Source organism: Malaclemys terrapin, chromosome 7 (assembly GCF_027887155.1).
Source record: "Malaclemys terrapin pileata isolate rMalTer1 chromosome 7, rMalTer1.hap1, whole genome shotgun sequence".
Lineage (NCBI taxonomy): Eukaryota > Metazoa > Chordata > Testudines > Emydidae > Malaclemys > Malaclemys terrapin.
This window is the reverse complement of record NC_071511.1, coordinates 118,236,780-118,245,599: the sequence shown is the minus strand read 5'-3', so window position 1 is coordinate 118,245,599 and position 8,820 is coordinate 118,236,780. Positions and strand designations below refer to the sequence as shown.

The window sequence follows — 8,820 nt, the reverse complement described above, 5'->3', positions numbered from 1 at the left end:
GGCCACTTCATCTTGAATGGTCTCTTCGAATCTGTTCCACCATGTATTTAGTTCTGACACCATGAGCACCTTTCCCAGACCTGAAGAAGAGCTCTGTTTAGCTCAAAAGCTTGACTCTTTCACAAACAGAAGTTGGTCCAATAAAAGATTTTACCTCACTCACCTTGACTCTCCATTATCCTTTTGTCCATTTATCTGAGAGTGTGGCCCAGTTTCCATGACCCATTCAGTCACTGGCCTTTCTCCAAAGACTGCCAAGTTTGATAATGGATTTTATAGAGTGGACAACTTTAAAACATATCCACAGGAATTAGGTGTGAGCATCAACACCTTTCACATAGGCTAAATAACAGGAGAGAGTTGTTAAATAATATTTATTGGCTTTTGGATTTGTTTGGTTTGTATTGCTTACATTGAATAACTGATTTTAAGCTTTACCTAGCAGGTAAAGTAATTTGAAAACATACAGTGTAAATGTAAAGTATTCTCGTCAGGAGGTGCAAAGCTCCCAGTATTAATTCTCCCAGCCATTCAGTCCACTCCATGCTCATCTTTTGATTGGGATTTTTTTTGTCCCCGATGACTGAAAAAGAGAGGAAAGTGTATCTGAGCAAGAGGTTACAGAAACAATTACTTAGAGAATCGTGGAAATAAAACACAATATAGTCTCAAAAGTCTAATCTTTTCAACTAGAGCTATTTGCTGCTTCTCATCTATCTCAGATAATAGTGAATAGACTGTAAAAAATATCAGATGGCAACGATACCATTCCTCACAAAAATAGAATAATTTACTATGTTCCATCTCTAACAAACATGAAATTTGATGCAAAGAAACAACAGCTGCCATTTATTTTCTTGTGGAGATATAATTTCTAATGATAGGGGCTAATTAATACCATTGTTTCTGAAAAGGAAACAAACATGGTGGAAATATTTTTTGATCTAAAAAGACAGTTTAAATGTTCCCTTTAAAGATTGAGAGAGAAAAATCACCAGGGTTTTCCAGACAAACATAATGAAAGTTCCCCTTATAAGGTTGTAGCTTTGATTTTTTTTACATTAATATAACCTCCTCCTGGAAATGTTCTGCTTCCCACACTATTTTCTGATGCCAAATGTTGCAACTTAATTACTTGCGTTAAACACCAAAGTAAAGATGTTTCTAAACCAGACAAGCAGATTTCAAAAATGATATTGTTTCCTGTTGAACTTGTGTAGAAACATAGCACTGAGCTGTTATTTTCCCTAAATGGTTTTCTAGCTCACATGGCAAGTTTGTTTCCAGCTAAAAGTTTTGAAACAGTTTTCTTTGCTGAACCTGGACTATGCATTGAAGTGTTAATTATTTAACATTGGTAGTACAGAAGCATCCAAAAGGTACTAGGCACTGTACAGATGTACAGAAGGACACAGTCCCTGCCTGACCCAGCCTGTGATTTGGCACTGGAATGCTTAGATCCCATCTCAAGCTTTTATTTATGCGGGAATTTGCCCTGATTTCAGCCAACGGTGTAGCTGCAGCAAACCTCTAATGTCGACAGTCAAAGCCACTATTTGCATCAATTTGCTTGAAACACAGTTAAATATAACAATGAAAATGCTGGTTTACAGCAGTTTATCCTGCGTTCACTATGAATTTGCATTGATGCATCTGCATCTGCACTAATGGCTGGCCACACAAAGGGCTATAACCTAAGGAGGGCCCATCAAGGAAAATCCTAGTGTTTTGAGGTAGGTGATATTGGTGAATTTCTTCTAAATCAGTTTTGAGCCACCACCTCTGTGTGGAGTAGTGTGCTGCAGGAGAGGCTGATTCCAGGTGAGATATAAAACCAAGATACTGTCCATTAAATAGCCCATGGCATTTTTCACAAAGGGCACACTTTCACCCCAGCGACGTTGGCCACATTCCAATTATGGTAACAACCTAAATGGTGCAGATCAGGAAGAAAAGCAAATGAACAATGCAAAGAAGTCAACTCTCATAATATTGTACAGCCCAGCTGGAAACAAGGAGGGCTGGAAATTTTTCATCTAAAATCCTATTTGTCATCACATGCTAAAGCCAGTTTGCTACAGTGGACAGAAGAAGACTGGCTAACTCTGATAAGGTTTAGAGAAGCACCTACTTTTTGGATTCTTAGCCAAACAAACAGGGACAAGGATTACAAACCGAGGAAGAACGAGGAGTACTTGTGGCACCTTAGAGATTAACAAATATATTTGAGCCAGTGGCGGCTCCAGGCACCAGCACTCCAAGCACGTGCCTGCAGTGGCAAGCTGCAGGGGGCGCCCTGCTGGTCCCAGTGAGGGCGGCAGTCAGGCTGCCTTCGGCGGCATGCCTGCGGGATGTCCGCCGGTCCCGTGGATTCAGCGGCAATTCAGCTGCGGGTACGCCGAAGCCGCGGGACCCGCGGACCTCCCGCAGGCATGAGGCCAAAGGCAGCCTGCCTGCAGTGCTTGGGGCGTCAGAAAAGCTAGAACCGCCCATGATTTGAGCACAAGCTTTTGTGGGCTAAAACCCACTTCATCGGATGCATGCAGTGGAAAATACAGTAGGAAGATATATATACATAAAGGACATGAAAAAATGGATGTAGCCATACTAACTATAATGAGAGTAATCAGTTAAGGTGGGATATTATCAGCAGGAGAAAAAAACTTTTGTAGTGATCATCAGGATGGCCCATTTCCAACAGTTGACAAGAAGGTGTGAGTAACAGTAGGGGGAAAAATTAGCATGGGGAAATAGGTTTTACTTTGTGTAATGACCCATCCACTCCCAGTCTTTATTCAAGACTAATTTAATGGTGTCAAGTTTGCAAATTAATTCCAATTCTGCAGTTTCTCGTTGGAGTCTGTTTTTGACGTTTTTTTGTTGGAGTATTGGGACTTTGAGGTCTGTAATCGAGTGACCAGGGAGATTGAAGTGTTCTCTGACTGGTTTTTGAATGTTATAATTCTTGACGTCTGATTTGTGTCCATTTATTCTTTTGCGTAGAGACTGTCTGGTTTTGCCAATGTACATGGCAGAGGGGCATTGCTAGCACATGGTGGCATATATCACATTGGTAGATGTGCAGGATAGTGTGTGTGGTTAATGCACTAGCCTAGGACTTAGGGGGTTAGTTCTCTGCTCCACTACAGACTTCCTATGTGACCCTGGGTTTAGTCTCTTAGCCTTCTTGTGTCTTGGTTCCCATCTATAAAATGGGGTTAATAGCACTTCCATACCTTGCATGGGTGTTGTGAGGATAAATACACTAAAGATAGTAAGGAGAGCTGCTTGGAGGAGGACTATTCTGTTTTATGGCCTAGATCCTGCCCTTGAAATGAGGATGCACATTGGAAACTAGATTGTGCCATAAAGACAAAGCTTAGATTCTCACTCCACTTTGCACCCACTGTTAGGGGTGCACAATTTAAATGTCTTTGTCTATTAAAAAAACCCCAAATCCTTCACTAACACAAATTAATAAAAAAGGGAGCTAACTTTCTGGAGAAGCAACACAAGATAGACTTGTGGAAATGCAGACAAAATTTAAACAACTAGAAAAATGAGCACAAAGCTAACTAGTTCAGTTGTTTTCTTGCTTATACTCCTTATGCTCATGCCCTAGATGTTGTTATTTAGGTGAACATCTTTTAAACAGTGCCATGTTAGAATAGTTGATGCTTCAAGAAGAATATCTTCAGAGCATCTCTCTACAGGCCTGATCCAAACCCCACTGAAGTCAATAGAAGCCATTCTATCCATTTTAGTGGCCTGGGATCTAACCTTAAGCTACCTCCATGCTATAGTACCTCAGTGCAATCTATTAGATGCCGCCTATGCAAATGTACTTCCTCTAATCTAGAGAGAGCATACAGTGTGTACACCATGTGAAATGTTTCCAAATCTAATCTATGTTTATCGGATAACCCCTTGCAACAGCTGTTGGCACAGGTGCTGTGTTTGTATTTCTAGCTTTCCTGTTTGCTTGGCCAACGTGAATTGCTATTAGAACTCTCTTCTATTATCAGCTCGGTTTGGTAACAATGCTTTAGCAATGGTAAGCCCTTCGTTCCAAAAGAGGTCATGGGAAAAACTCTGTCTGCTTCAGTGTAACCACGGCAAAGTGTAGGCCGTGTGAAGATAAACATCTTTGACTGTTAAGGCATGATTGAGCATGTGGGACCAATCCACGACACAGTTAATGGTCAATGAACTAATACTGAAGCTTCATAAACTTCTTCTGTGTATCTGGAAATACTATATACAATGTTAGAGCATTAATAGGAACATTACAGTGCAGCATTGTAAAGAATTGTACCTTGATATAGAATAATTGTCTGAATTAAGAAAAAAATCTCTTTGAAGCATTATTTGAGGCTTGTTTCTGAAAAGCTGGACTAGGCAGAGGAACATCTAACTAAATTCATTCCTGCTGGAACTCCACTTTAGCCAGGGGAGGAAAGGAAACCGCCTGATCTGTTTGAGACTTTGGCTAACAGGTAGACTATAGAATTGAGACTATAATCAGGTCCACAGTTTCATAAGCTGTACAGTGTAATGCACCGCTGAGACACTGACATGCTTTCAGTATGGGAAATGCAAATAAACAGAAAACCGGAAAATGTAGGGGAGTGAAAATCAAACTGGGTTGACAAAAATGTAAACATTTCTCAATCCTACTGCTAATGTTCTTCATCTGCAGTCTGGACTAGCTCAGCAGAGAGCCTCTGTTCATTAAAACCACATTCAGTTGATGAAGAGCTTAAACAAACTGAATGGAATAATCATTTGATTATTTTAAGCTGTCATACACAGCATGCTGTGGGGATAGTGTCTTATAGATGCACATGTTCGGCTGGGGTGACCAGATGTCCCGATTTTATAGGGACAGTTCTGATATTTGAGGCTTTTTCTCATATAGAAGCCTATTGCCCCGTACCCCCATCCCAATTTTTCATACTTGCTGTCTGGTTACCCTATGTTCAGCAGTAAAGGCCTATACAACATGCTGTATGAAGGGAATCTGAAAGGAACCTTTTCTGACGTTGGTAAATATCTGATACTGGTGGGGGTTTGCCTTATTTTTGTGTTCTTTTTGAATGTCTGTGTTCCAACCAGAACCAGAACTGCTGAGATACTGCTAAATAGTTCACGCTGAGGGTATTTCTGTCTGGGAGCAGAGGTGCTGGAAATCTCATGAAAAAGCATTTTCTTGTGAAATTGCTGGTCTAATTTTGGGAACTTGTAAGGTTTGGGTAACTTGGATAAAATTCTGAACTTTTGGATATTCATCAAAACTGTGCTTGAACTACAAACCTTTTGAGTCGTACTTAGAAATGAATAATGGTACTTAGCACTTGTATAGTGCTTTATATTTCCAGGGATCTGTACAGCTATCAACTAGAGCCTGCCACAAACCAGACTGTTTTACTGAGGACAAATTAGATTACATTTTTTTAAAAAGTCTAAATTTTCTATGGAAAAAAATTGAAAGCCAAAATATTTCAACTGTATCAAAATATTTCTGTTTGGAAATGTTCCTGTTGTGTCGCATGGGAGTTCTAGTTTCAATGCCTCATGCTCCCATTCTCTGTCAGCTGGGCTCTCTAGTCAGCTATCATCTCCCATGATACACCATGGTTTCCACTTATGGTAAGGGAGGCAGTTGCACCTTTCAGTTGCTTCCCATTCAAAGTCCCTTACTGTGGTGCATCATGGGAAATGTAGTCTGGCTGAGTAGCCTGGTCCATAGAGGTGAATAGGGATAGGAGGAAGTCAAATTACAACTCCATGAGGTACAATGACAGGATGTCCTAACTCAAATATTGAAGCTTTCAGCTACGTATTTCAGTTTTTGGCATTTGTTTTATTGTTGAAAAGTCAAAATTTTCTACAGAAAGCAGACACTTTTCACAAAAAAGTCAACTAATTTTCCATCAAAAAACACTTTCAACTGAAAATTTTTGACCTAACATCAAATACTTAATCTTCACAACTATTCCGTCAGGTATGTAAATATTATTCTATCCACTCAAAAAAATTGAGAAGCAGAGTTTAAAACTACTTGATCTATCATTACATCTCCAATTTTTGCAGACACAGGACTAGAATTCCTGGCTTTTAGCCCAATGCTCAGTTTACTGAATCAGACTGCCTCTGATCAGAATCATTAATTATCTCTGGCCAGATTGTATGTTGTGAGGAAAATTAATTTGCATAAGCTCCCTGGAAGTTACAGAATTTGGGGGAAGAATCCAGACAGAAATGCTGCAAACATTGCTAGTAGTTGTTATCCACTTGATTTTAAATTCCAGACTATACAGATGTGTCCCTGCTATGCGTTACAGCTGGGAAATCCATGGGAATATGACTGAGAAATGTGCAGATGTAACCACAAAATGAGACTTTTGCTCCCCCCACAATTTACCAGTCAGAATCTTTGTGCTGCTGTTGAATAACTGAATGATACAAAGAAGGCAGATTGGTAGTGTCTCATCTCAGGTGTTCAGGGCCACTCTAGTTCCCAGAATATCATCCTCAGTTGAGCTTGGCTGCATATTAATAAATGTGGTGGAGCCTTGAAGCAGAATGTCTTCCTCCTTTCCATCCCTGAAGTTGTTGGGATGCCAAAATTGTCAAATTAGAGATTCAGCTGGAAGAAAACAGGATACAAAAATAATCAAAACTAGCTGATCAAGACTGATTGTTGAGCTCCTTGATCCCCTCTCCAACTTTGCCTAAAGTTCTGCAGATCTGATCACTCATGATCAGACCGGCTTGTTGCATCTGCCATTAATACAGCTCTCCAATCATTGCTGAATAGTGTCCATGAATTGTTTTGCAAGGGTTTTTGCTACATGTAGCATGAGGTTGCAATTGAAATACTTCTGCTTGCAAAACAACTCTAGAGATGAATCTTCAACTAAAATTTTGGAGCTGAAAACCTCCAATATTTTGGTGAAGTTCAGATTCATCTCTAGATCCACATTTTGTGCCTGGGTCAAAATGAACCCTTGTTTCCCAAAGTCGCTGGTAGATCACCTCTTCCTGAGGCCTTAGGCCTCATTCAAGCAATGACAAACGCATTGCTGGGAACCAGTCTAGTTCACCTATGTGTTAGCATGGTTAAGATGGGTACTGGACTTATAACAATGTTGTTAGTGTTTAGACTTCATGAAATGCTTGTAAATTGCTGCATATATTTATCCTAATTATAATGTCTGTATCCCATGCTATAAGGTAATACTTAAATGTTTGCGCCATAACTGTCAAATGTTTGTTCTGAACCATGTAACTCACCAAGCAGAGAAAAAGTTTCACCTAATGCACATTTGTTACTGGATTGGTGAAATATAACTATAGAACATACCCTCCATTTGGGGTGTCCTGATGGCTGGGAAAGGATTTCAAATTTGTTTGAGTTATGAATTTTTAAAAAGTGAACATCAAATTTCCTTCTACCCACTACCACTAACGAACAACAACAGGACTGGGGAAACTCCAGGCAAGCTGAGGGAACCCAGCCTGGGCAAAAAGGTTGTTGTTTGTGCGCAAAACATACTGCATAAAATTTGACACTGCTTGCTTCCAACTCACAAACCAAGACACAGGGACAGGAATATACAAATCCAGAGGTAATGAGCTGAAATGTCCATTGAAACAATGAGGGATCAGTTTGTTTTGTTTATTTTAAACCCGAGAGTCAATAAAAATAAAAACGAGTCAGAGACGGAGCAATGTGTACACTACGCACCTTACAACGGTGCCGCTACAGCCATGCCATTGTCAGACACGCAGTATAGCTGCTCTTTGTCACCAAGAGAGAGCTCTTCTGGTGACAAAATAAAACCACCCCCAAGGAGGGGCGGTAGCTTCATCCCGCTGATGAAGCGCTGTCCATACTGGCGCTTTTGGTCGTTACAAGTTTTGTCATTCAGCGTCGTTTTTTCACACCCCTGAGCAACAAAAGTTTGAACACCAAAAGTGCAGTGTAGAAACGGCCAGAAACATCATCAAGAGATTGACAGGGAAATATTATAGTGACAAAGTCTCTGATAAGGAAATCAGGGCAGTGGTTTTTCATTCCTTATCACTAAGGCTGAGATTGTGTCAGGGGTATTTTTAGTAAAAGTCAGGGACAGGTCACACGCAAAATTCACGGACGCCCATGACCTGTCCCTGACTTTTACTAAAAATATCCCTGACAAAATGGGAAGGGAGGAGGGTCCAGCACCTGGAAGCTCTGGGGTTCCCCTTTCTGCCTGCAGCTGCTGGGAGCTTCAGGGTCCCCCGAAAGCCTGCTGCAGTCCCCCCCTCCTGCTGCAGTTGGGCGCTCTTGTTATGCTTAGACAAAGTGCACAAGATCTTTTATAGGGGAGAAGGCAACACACCACATTTATTGAGAATACAGCAGTTAGCATATGCTTTTCAGTCACACACACACACACACACACACACACACACACACACACACACACACACACACACCATGCACACAGTCTCGCCAGTCGATGTTTATAGTTACCAGTCCAAAGTCTGGATCAATCTAGTGGCCAGCCAGATTGGTCGCAGAGGGGAGCCGGGCTCTGTCGGTCGTGATCCGATGCTCCTGGAGTAGAAAGTCCAAGACATTGTTAATCATGCAAACGGTTTAATTTGTGAAACATGTACCCATTTCAACTTTCCATCCTTTTCAATACGGTATACCAATGGGCTGAGATGGTCCACTATGGAATAGGGTCCCGTCCATTTTGATTCCAGGGAGTGGCCCCTTTTCCCCAATTTAAGGTACATAACTTGACCACCTGTTTACCGTGGGGCCGC

At 41.0% G+C, this 8,820-nt stretch overlaps 1 long non-coding RNA gene across 1 annotated transcript; it reads right to left on the bottom strand.

The window, feature by feature from the left end:
• Window positions 1-427: 427 nt before the first annotated feature.
• LOC128840081 (uncharacterized) lies at window positions 428-8,605 on the bottom strand. Its single transcript, XR_008445600.1, has 3 exons — window positions 8,522-8,605; window positions 6,425-6,649; window positions 428-583 (listed from the first exon to the last, which is right to left on the bottom strand). It is a non-coding gene; the product is annotated as an uncharacterized LOC128840081 (long non-coding RNA).
• Window positions 8,606-8,820: the final 215 nt, after the last annotated feature.